Consider the following 11,735-nt stretch of genomic DNA (forward strand, 5'->3'; position numbering starts at 1 on the left):
GTCAGGCCAGCTAGGATCTGGAACCAACTTCCAAGCGAAGTGGTGCTGGCTCCTACCCTGGGGGTCTTTAAGACAAAGCTAGACAATCACCTCGCTGGGGCCATTTGACCCCAGTACTCTTTCCTTCCATGGCAGGGGGTCAGACTTGATGATCTGCTCAGGTCCCTTCCGACCACAGAAACTATGAAACTATATGGGCAACCCAGGATCCCCTCTTACCCAGGAAAGTACCTTCATACAGAATCAGGCTCCTTACTTTTTCTTCTAAGTTAAGGACCTCTGCATGCCTTTCTACACAATGGCCCACCTTTACTTACAATGAGAACTTTCTGAACTGTAAGGCAAACTGTAATAAGAATATCAATGCCATATTTTTATTTCTCATAATTTACTTGGTATTATTCCAAAAAAATTTTAAGCTACACAAATGTTAAAGACATTAATCTATAGGGCTCAATTATTAATGTTCATGCTTCCTCTTCCATGCTGAAAATTAAAAAAAAAAAAAAGTTTAATACTCAGTAACTAAGTAGTTTGGTTTTGGAAGATTTTCCAGGCCATTACCATTTTTCTATAACCAAATGATAAGATTACATTTAAGTTAGCCCATTCCTGAAAAAGGGCAAACTGCATTACAAGCAGCAGGTTTAAAAATACTGACTTGTGGGAACAGGAACAGTATAAGCTGTTTATCTTGTTTAATCCTCAAGGTAAATAGCATAAGCTTTAAAATATTTGCCTTTAAAACATGCAGTCCTGTGGACAAATGTAAGGAAATCCCACAAAAAACTATCAAAAGTTTAGAATTTATCCCTCAAATTTTACTTCTACCTGAAGCTTATTGTACCTCATGTCGGAAAGCAGATCATTTTTGAAAAGCACTTGGAAAATATTAAGATCTAAACTTCTGGTTTATAGAAACTGAAAACTGAAGATGTTTCCTGAAGCATGCTCTACAGCGAATTATTTATTTGAATGTAACAAATATTACACTGCCCATGTTATTCATCATAGTATTTTAAAACATGTCTATACCAACAGCTTCAACTGTTCACTTATTGTATCCTATTCAAATTCAAGAAATTACTTCCGAATTTGTTATACTCCTATCAGTTCCAGCTACTGGGCTTTTGTTTTTAGATGCTATTAATCACCAAGGAAGGTAAGACAACACTCAGCTTCATTAGACCCACCCTTTGAAGTATTTCTCACAATAATCATATTACCTGTCATGCCTCACTCCTGCATTTTTTTTCTAAGAATCACAAAGTTTCTCTATCCTCTCATCCAGAATAGCATAATATTTTAGGTATTCTGTAAAAAGCCATTTGGGAGGCGGGCTGTTGAAAGTATGTTCCCAGAGGCAGGACTGTAAGTGACTTTACCACTGCTCTGATTTACTCTCTTGTTCAAGTCTGACCTCAGTACAAGTATTTTATTATTTTTTATAATTTATAAGGATAGAGGGGTGCAGGTTGTAGCCGTGTTTGTCTAAGGACAAAGGCAGACAAGGTTCTTTGGGTGAATCTAATATCTTTTATTAGACCAACTGAAATAGTTGGAAAAAAATGTTTAACAAGCTTTCAGATTTAAAAACCCTTTGTCAGGCTGAGGAAGCCTCTGCAGTTGGTGTATGCTCTTCGTGGACTAAATGAACAGTAAAGAAGCCAGAGGCTGGGCTGGTATGCATGCCAAGGATAGAGGGAGCGCTGATCTACTGTGACCTCACATAATACAGATCACAAACCTGCTCTGAATTAAATCCCATTTGAAAAACTGAACTACCATATAACCTTTAGAAAGGCATCCAAATTTGAAATTAATTCCAGTGAAAGAATATCCATCATTACTCTCAGAAAGTTGTACCAATGCTTAATTATCCTTAAAAAGCAAAATAAAGCAATAAACAAACTGTTCATTTCCAGCACAAATATGTTGAGATATAACTTCCAGCCTTTAGACCTGGTCACCTTTTTGTACACTAGGTTGAAAAGCCCTTTATCACATTTCTGGGGTCTCTGCAGGTGCTTATAGAATGATGAGGTCATCCCTTTGGCTCCTCTTTCACTATACAAAAAGTTTTCCCATTCTTTAAATCATTCTCCTTAGCACTTTTCTGAATCCCCTCCAGTTTTTCAAAGTTCCTAAATTTAGACACCAAAGAAACACAGCATTTAAGTGGAAAGCACATCAATGTCAGAAAAAGCAATAAGAAGGGATCCTGGTTTTCTCTGTTTAAAACCCCCAAATTCTCCAATAAAAACCCAAAATTCTCTGATTAAAACCCCCAAAACCTGCATGCATGCATACACACACGCACACATACACATACAGATTAACATAATGTTTTATTAATATATTTACAATTTTAAAGTAATCTGGAAACCTACCACTATGTCAATCACTACAATAAAATATCTTCTAAATACTGATAAATTTTGGTGTTTGATTTTGGTGGGGGGTTTTTTAATCATAGAAAAATCAGAGCTCTCCCTGCCCCCTTTGCTCACCAGGACATAGGTTCAGCTGCAGCTGTTCCCACAGCTGCTTTGTGATGCTAAGCAGCATTTATATGCCAGTGCCCTGCCCCTGCTCCTCACTCCCAACCCATAACCCCCCAGCCCTGACTACCCCTACTCACTCCTTCCCAGCAGCAGCTCCTCCCTCCTGCACCAGGCCACAGATCCAGCTGCAGCTGTCCTATCTGCTGCTTTGTGGCTCTGAGCAGTTCCAGCCCATCCTGATCTGCTCCCCCCTACCCGCAGTCCCCATGCCCTTCCAGGGAAACCCTGGAGTAGGGCTCAGGGACTGGGCTGGGTCTGCCTGTGGTTGGGCAAGCCCCTTCCCTTCCAGGCCAGCCTCCCACTGCACAGGCTGCTTTAGCAAGCCAGGGGGCTCCATGTCTGGCTCTGGAGGCCACTTCTACCCAGATCGCTCCCCCCCCACTCCCCATCTCTCTGTCTCTTACACACATACACACCTCCCCTCTCTCCCCTACACTGCCATGCCCCAGCCCATCACACCCTGCTACCACCTCCACCCCTCCCCACCCCTGGTCCATCACAACCCCCGAGTGGCTCCTGGGACCAGGAACCCCCCAGGGTGAGCAAGGCTGATAAGGTTCCAGGCCAGGCAGGCTAACCCTGCTGCTCCTCTCCTCCCCTCCCCATACCCTACCACACAGCGAGCCCCCAGCCACTGCCTGCAGTGCTAGTCCCAGCAGAGCTGTCAGCAGCCACCTCAGACACAGGCTGGCAGGACGTGGTGCAGCGAGCAGTGGCCACTGGCACAGAAAAGGGTCAATGCTCACCCCCAGTGCCCCAGCCCCAGATGGATAGCACCCCCTGCTCTAAGGGTGCCTGACCTGGCAGGCAGATGCACAGCACATGCTCCCTTCCTTCCTTCCATATTGAGCTGCTGCCACTGGTTCCCCAGCTGGGCAACGTCCCCAACCCCAGCCTGAGCTGGAGCTGACCTGAAATGAGCCACAGCGGGATAAGACAACCTGCACTGGGCCTGACCTCGGCGCAGGACAGGGCGATTGCCACCCACACACCCCTGCCCTGCCCACCTGCCAGCTCTCCTTGCAAACCCCAGCTCCCCTGGCAGCAACACCCTCACCGGACCCACAGGGCACCTCCCAGCCCTTCCAGAGTGGGCCCCCAGGTGCCCAGCTCCCAAAAACCCTACTTACCCCAAATGCTATAGGAAGAAAAGTGAGTCTGAGCCAGGCCTGGCCACCTCAGATTCTCAGGTCTCGGTCCCACCCCTCCAGACAAGACCTAGGGTTTTCCACCCTTCTGCAAGTAGCTCTTGGAGGCTGGGGCTCTACTAGCCTGCAGAGAGCTGTTTGCAAAAGGGGAAACCTGTGATTTTCCGCTTTGAAGGGGAGAAGCCATATTTTTCTACTTTTCAGGGGAAAATCCATGTTTTCACTAGTTTTTCCAGATCCTTGGAGATAACATAACCTCTGTACTGCCAATTGGGATTCCCCTACTTATCCATCCAAAGCAAGTATATTTGACCTGGGCTCAGCAACCTATGGGCCATAGACTGGATCAGACCTGTGAAGAGAGTGGATCTAGCCCATTGCAGCTCAGATAATCAGCAGTATGCTTCAGCCATAGCAGCAGAGGAAGCATCTGCAGTGTCCTAGAGCCTGCATTTTTCTATTCCCCTTACAACATCTGCTGATCACTGAAGGTTTGGGGCTGTGGCCTAGGGCAGGGGATGGCACATAAGCAAATGCCTATAGTGCCAAAAGGTTGACAAACCCTGTGTTAGACTTTTTGACTAGCGCTACACCAGGAACTTATGAGACCATCATAGGTTTTTTTGTTTGCTTATTTTTTGAGGGCCTTCTCTTCAGGAGTTTAACATCTTTTCTATGGGGCCTATATTCTTCAATACAGCCAAATGTAAATTCATGCATGTCTTATTTACTTGGAACCAATTTATCAAGTAATCCAGACTGCTCTGCAGCAATTATCTACTTTCTTAATTATTTACTACTTTCTCAATTTTGATGTAGTCTAGAAACCTGACTTGTGCATTTTTTCCACAAGATTAATGAAGGTATTAAATAGCATAGGGTCAAATGCCACCCTAGTAGGCTCCAACCATAAATATCTTCCCCAGTGATGATTCCCCATTTACATTTACCATGTTTATTGGAATCCAAGACAAAGGTTCCTCTCCCCCACCCCATAAAACATATAGAAAAAAGCCCCTCATCTGGGATTCAAGTGCAAGTCAGGGGAGCAGGTAGCTGCTGTAGCCCTGACTCCAGCCCTGCAGCCACTGCTCCTGCTGCCTCTGCCCCGCTATTACCACTTACCCTCTAACTGGCCCAGAGTTGCTCCAGGCCCAGTCAAGACAAGCAGCAGCAGCCAGGGCTGGAGCCAGGGCTGCTGCAACTGCTTCATGACTGGGCTGGGACTGGGACAACCATGTGCTCTGTGCTCCAGATCTGGACCCACAAGGTAAGCAGCAGTTACAAGGCAGATGGTGAGGGGAAGAGGGAACAGTATGGGAACCCGATGCAGGGGTCAGACCACTTGACTACCCTACTGCAGGGACAGGAGGGGGTCATATAGTTTGACTGTATGTATAGAAAATTACAACAAATTTATAAATTTTCCATGTACAGAATCCAATTATTGAGTCATCTTAAATTCAGAGTAGTCTTGGATTCAGATATATACAGTATAGTGAGATACAATCAGTATAATAGTAATCAATCTATTTAATGTGTACCATCTTGAGTCTGAATCATTCCAGTTTTTTTACACATCATAATATAGCACCAAGAAATATGCTTTACAGGAGTCTATTATATTAATAAATTTACCTTTATCTTCCAAACTTGCGAACTAAATGAAAAAAAAAAGAAGTCTGACCAGATTAGATTTACATAAATCCATGCTTACTATATCATATTTTCCCCCTTAAGCTTTAATTGATAAAATCCAATATCAGCCATCCTGTTATTATGTCTGGAATTAGAGTCTTGTGAAGTCTTTCAGCCTGACATCACTTCACTTTCATTTTATGGAAAGAGTGGCAGAAAAAATAGCTTTCTTTCATTCTCCTAAGCTTCCCCCCGACCCATCCACCCCAAGACAGTGGGGGGGCAGGGCAGCAGGGGAAGGAGAATCAACATTCACGTTCTAAAGAGCTTCTGAGACCCCTTTTTGGGAACTCTTCAATACAAATTATCCAGATATGCAGATTTAAAACTGTCTAACTAGTAGCTGCTGGTAAATTCCTCCTCAATAACTTCTGGAAATGGAAGCATTTCATCATCAAATAAGATGAATCCAACATCCAGCTTTTCATACATAAAGACTCCCTGAATTAACACTTCTGCCTTTCTGCAACGCAATGACCATTCTGTCATTTCCATCTAGTAAATGACCACTATTGTTGTTTGGATTCCTTTTGTTCCAACATATGTAATCTCTCCTCCTGTTCTTAACTGTGCTGACCATAGTGTTCTCCTGGTCTTTATTTTTCTTTTCTACAACCATTAGTTTCTAATTCACCACATATTCATTTCCCCTTTACTCCAGGCTAATTTTAACCTGTGTAGCCTTTTCATTTATGAGACTGCAGCTTTTTGAACATCTGGTAAAACATTCCCAGTTATAAAGAGAATTAAAGAAGAGAGATATGAATAACTGCCTTCACTGTAAGGGAATGTGTTTTAAAAGCACAAAGTGTACTTAATACATGTTTAGATTTCATTCCATTCACACACAACAAATGCTATCAAGTGTCTAACTAACTGCTGATTTTTCAATTCTGTGATCAATTCCTCTTTATCAGTTATTATGAGGTCTAATCTAGATATCCCCCATATTGTATGCAACACTGAATTGGAAATTTCTCTTGTAGGAAAGTATCTTTGGAATTCTTTTACTTGCCATGTGAAACTGCCAGCAAGTAACTTGGGTTAGGGATCTCCACATTAATATAGCTTGTTTTTCCACACATTGTAAAGAAGTGCCTAAAAGAGCCAAACCATTCTCTTCTCTCATGCAATCTGACAATACACAGCAGGCAACTACTAGCAGGCACTATTGGAAATTTTATCACTTGCTAGTTTGTTTTTTTAAGATTAAAGTACTTTGTTACTTTCAGCTAAAGTACATATATACATACATAAAACACATATCAGATGGAAGTGACAGTACCAGAAACAGACAAAGGAATTCAGAAGAGAGTAACACCACGTTTTGAAGAATTGCTTTCTAACACAAGACTCTCTAGTTGACAGATATTTTTGTGAGGTAACCTTATCACCATAATTAAATCATTGCAAAATTTCTAAGCACTATGTCGCCAGAAGATCATGATCTTTTGGCAAGAGTAGCCATCTGCAGAAGGTGTGCCACAAGTGGCATGGGCAACCTCTGTGCGGCACATGGATTAGGGAGGGGGCAGGCAGCACAGTGGTAGATAGTGTGGGGAGCACAAAGCAGAGCATGCAGAGTAAGAGGATCAGAATGCCACTTGTGATGGTGTGGGGTTTAATTTGCATCACACCTGCCCAATAAAAGATGCCCTCTACTGGTGTAACAATCATCCATGTTTTCAGCATGTCCATATTATATACACTTAGGATTGGGGCCTACCATATTTCTCTGCCAAAGTCTGAAAGCAAGAGAGACCAGAAGTATTTTAATCAGTTCCTCCCAATTATATGAAAGAAAACTCTCCAAACTGCAACATCTATTAAAGACTATTTACAGGAAAGGAAAAAAGAAAAAAAGGATAAATCTTAAGAGGGCAAAGCAACAGCCTTTTTATTTTGCAATCCTTTTTTCTGATAACAAGTTGGCCTTGTTCCCATTTTTTTGGTAAGGAAATACAGAAAAACAAACAAGATTTGTTTAATTTTAAAAACAATCTTTTTTTTTTGGTGTAGAACAAGGTAATATTCAAGAAATAGAATGAATTCTAGTTATCCTAGTCCCCAACAACACAGTTAAAATACAGCATTTACTATGAACAGCGGCAACAAGGAACTGAAAGACTATCATAAATGGGTCATAGTTCTCTAGTATGATCAGTCCCCAAGAGATTTGTTAAGAATTTTTTCTAACGTTTAGATATTGCCTTGCATAATGCCATTATAGTATGACTAATAGTGCTTGTGTTCATAACTGGTATTTTCACTTTTGACTCTATGGCAGCCAATCATTTCTCTTCTTCTTCCCCTGCCTCAGGCCCAGGTGTTGCTTCTACACACTACCCACTCAAAGCTGGTTTAACTTTTGCTGAAATCAATTATTCCAAACTCCTCTGTCATTTTTAAAGGCCAAGAAAGGTATATGGTAACTTGGTTCAATATGGAACAGTATATTCTCTAGTATTTTTAAAAACTATATTAGAATTCAAACCCCTAATTGTGCAGAAAACTATTATTAGGAAACATGTTTTTGAGGAAATGTCCTGTTTTCAGACTGTCCCTATCTTCCCGCACTACGTGCATTGAAACACAGCTCTGTTCCTTCTTTAATTATACAACCACCTCTATTAGATGACTAATACTTATCAATTTGTTCAGCGCTACTTGGATTTCTTGAATTTACAAAGGAAATTATATTCTGAACAATTAAAACACTGAATCAGTTTCCAAGGCTATTTTGAGGAGACTTTCCTAAACTACACCTCCAATAAAGCTCAAAATACAGACATTAAAATTCATTTTTGCATTCTTACATACTGAACTGGCAGGCTGGATCCAATTGTGGCCTTGGTTTTTCCACTATAAAAGTCAACACCAATAGTTACATTACATGACCCAATTAATTCATGTTTAGCTTCCTGTTTAGAACTCTTCCCATATAACTTTGAAGTCTATTTGAAATCACTTATCTGTTCCACTAAGGTGAGTAGAGGAAACTAATATCTGTTAAAAACACTGTTTGGTTTAGTCCAGACGGCATATATACTGATTTAAATTCAGAGGACTAGTTATAGTTTCTTTTAACAAAAAAAAGAGACAGACAGACAGACAGACAGACAGACAGACAGACAGACAGACAGACAGACAGACAGACAGACAGACAGACAGACAGACAGACAGACAGACAGACAGACAGACAGACAGACAGACAGACAGACGGGTTAAAGTGGCATCAACGCTTACTCTTCAGATAGGTGATAACTGAAAACATATCATACATGTTCCACGAGTCCAGGGGAAAAAAAGCAAGCAGTCTGCATCACCTCTTGAGTCACTACCACTCAGACTGCTACAATAATGATGGTACATACACTTTGGAAAGGAACAGCTGCTTGCTTATCACTAAGGACAGGATTGTTACCAAACCTCTTAAAGCTGTGGGACTAGAATGCATTTTCATTAGTTTGTCTCACCTTGGTTTAATCAAAAAAAAGTATAATTAAAGAAATTATTGTCAAATCACATGTGTAAAAGGTAAAACAGACTCTAGCCCAGATTTAAAAACACTATTGTGCAAGAATGTTTAAACAGCAGTCAATTCTGAAAGAACTGTAAACCTTCCACCTCAACTTATTTATTTGTACTGCAGTAGCAACTCAGAGCACCAGTGACTTTAAAAAGTAAAGAAATATGACACACTAAGTGGAAGGAAAAAATACACCCAAATCCTTGGCCAAAAGTATTTTACACCATGTTTATAAAGACAGCAAATATTTATAATACATTTAAAGTCCTAGGGAGAGGAGCTGGTTTACAGAAGGACCAAAGTGCCACTGAATCAAGTGGTGTGAGATTATGTCACTAATTACATACCAGAAGTTTGATGTGGAAAGGTGCAAGTGCAAAACGCATACAATGAAGCACTCGAGATTCAATTCTAATGTAAACATCTTCAATTAATAAATGTAAAGAGGCTCTGGTGTAGAGAGAAGAAAAGAGAACTATGGTTAACTATGGTAATAAAACAAATGAATACAAATATTTTTATGATGTACCACACAAATAATACTTAGTATTTATTCAGTAACTCCACAAACTAAGATACAAACAGCATTTCCCTAGAGAGCCCTGTTCTGGATAAAACCCATGTGGATTTTAAATCTTAGATGTGTTAGCTGTATGCTTTTAAAAAAAGGTTTATTCTTTTGCTGTTCTCAAGCAGAAGCTGGGTATATGACATATCCATGGTTTTCAACATTATCAACAAAGACTAAAAACAATAAGTATTTGAATAACAGAACTTAATATAGTGAATTCATTGAATAGTCCTCCAGTTCAGAGTTTTTCCTGAATGCATCATTTATTTTCCATCTCAAAAAGGTATGCTTTCCGTATTGGCCTGTTTAAATACACTAAACTGAGCCTAGTTTTATTAGAATAGTTGAAATAGATGAGATTAAGTTAGAACACTGGACTAAAAGCCTCAGTTTTCTTTTACAAACATGTATTAATTTTCAAAAAGTAAGTATTTTTAATGTCGATCCATTTAAGAGAAAACTGCATGATTTCACTGCAAATGCATCAACTTTAAACACTGCAGACACAAAAACCTCTAACTTCTAACATTTCTATTGTAAACAATCATATTTTTAGAGAGTCAAGATTTAGGGGGAAATGAAAGCAAGAGCAGGTAACAAAAAAAGGACAGCTGGGTTCTCCAGTTATCACTGGAAGTGAACTATATATGAACTATTTCAGACTATTTTGAAGGTATTTCCTTATTACTATCAGCAGATACATTATATTCACTGCTTTGTGCATTACACAGGCAATGAAAACCCTACACCTTTAAGCCAGAGAGAAGTCACAGATGAAATACTTTCTAGTCATAATTTTGTCTAAACTCTGCTTCTGCAAACTATGCCAGGCAAACACCCTACACCTGGCTAGGCCCCATTACTTTCAGTAGGGTTTTGTTCAGGGCTGTGCGCTCACCTGCACGGGACAGATACCCAAAGATTAATCACATTCTCCTTATTAAGAATGCTGTAACCCATGATTCTTACTGTGGGAAAAAGTTACTTAAAACAGTTATGCATTAATAAAACTTAGATTTTCATCTTTCACATCCAAGTGACCTTTTAGAAGCTTCTCTGCATTGCATGTGTAACTTCAAGTCAAGGAAAAAACACCACTAAAGACTGTATTGACCTTTTCAAGATCTAAAAGGCATAGCTACTGCGTGCATCTCAAGTCAGAGATGCACATCCCAAAAAGCAAAATATGGGATTTCTATGACGCAACTTCTCTAAAATCTCAAACCCAAGTGGGATTATTTATAACCAAATGCCTCTAAAAATCTCAAACCCAACTTCAGGCCATCTGCTTCACCTGCAGCACCAGTTACATAAAAAACAAATCTGAACGTAGCAGACAGCCCTAGTTCCCCTCAATATTTTTAATCTGCTCAAAAGCCTCCAAGCGCTTAACCTCCCATTTCAGGGCAAGCAGTTCTCCAGTGCAACGCGTGCAATTTAAAAAACCAAGCGAGCCTTTATCCCCTGCCAACATCCAGACCCAAACCCATACCTGAAAAGGGGCTGGCAGGGGCTTCTGTTTGCTTGTTTGGTTGAGAAGTCTGCAAGGAGGGAAGGGGCAACTAACCAGGAGTAAAACCAGGGAGTTTCTGAAGGGAAAGCTGTGCAGCCTGCCCTTCCTCCTGGGAAAGGTGTCCAAAGCCAGATACCAGGGGCAGCACTGAGTGTGGAGAAGGATTAAGTTCTCTCCAGCTACCAAAAATGTGGCACAGAGAGGGGGCAAAGGGGTCAATTCATATCTGCAGCAGTGCCGGGGGGAGCAGACCCCCCTGCAGGAGGCCGGGCCCAGCTGCCCCTCACCCAAGTGACCCCTCGGGGGCTCCCTCACCTCCCCTCTCCCCCACCAACCGCAGCCGTAACATGGGGGGGAGATCACAGCAGTTCGGGGTCAAGACACGTTCATCCCCCGCCAGCCCCCCACCCCGCAGCGCAGGGAAGGAAAAACCCTCGGAAATGCGGCTGCGACACGACGGATGTCACGCGTGGGCGCGAGGAGCTGCCAAGGGAAGCGGCGCGCGGGCGGAGCGCGCGGGGGCAGAAAGGGGCCGCGGAAACGCGCGTGGGGGAGGGAAGGGGGGGCCGGGCCGGGCCCGGCACAGCCCGGAAACGCGGCCGGCCCGGGCCCGGGCCAACGCGCGGCCGCGACTCACCAGCAGCGCCGGGGCCGGGGCCGGCTCCTCCCCCGTTTCGAGCTGCGGGGACCCTCACTTCATCCGCCGCCCCAA

General features: G+C 42.1%; 1 protein-coding gene across 2 annotated transcripts in view; it reads right to left on the minus strand.

Moving 5' to 3' along the window:
- The window catches only part of CDK17 (cyclin dependent kinase 17), a 148,965-nt gene extending 137,230 nt beyond the window's left edge, over positions 1–11,735 (minus strand). Inside the window, exon 1 of one of the 2 annotated variants that reach the window (XM_019545079.1) lies at positions 11,661–11,735. The gene's annotated coding sequence lies outside the window, so the exon portion shown is untranslated. Of the gene's footprint in view, positions 1–9,286; positions 9,374–11,660 lie in introns of those variants that run through there. The other variant, XM_019545080.1, reaches the window with a different exon arrangement.

This window comes from Crocodylus porosus, unplaced genomic scaffold (assembly GCF_001723895.1).
Source record: "Crocodylus porosus isolate Cpor-Errol unplaced genomic scaffold, CroPor_comp1, whole genome shotgun sequence".
Lineage (NCBI taxonomy): Eukaryota > Metazoa > Chordata > Crocodylia > Crocodylidae > Crocodylus > Crocodylus porosus.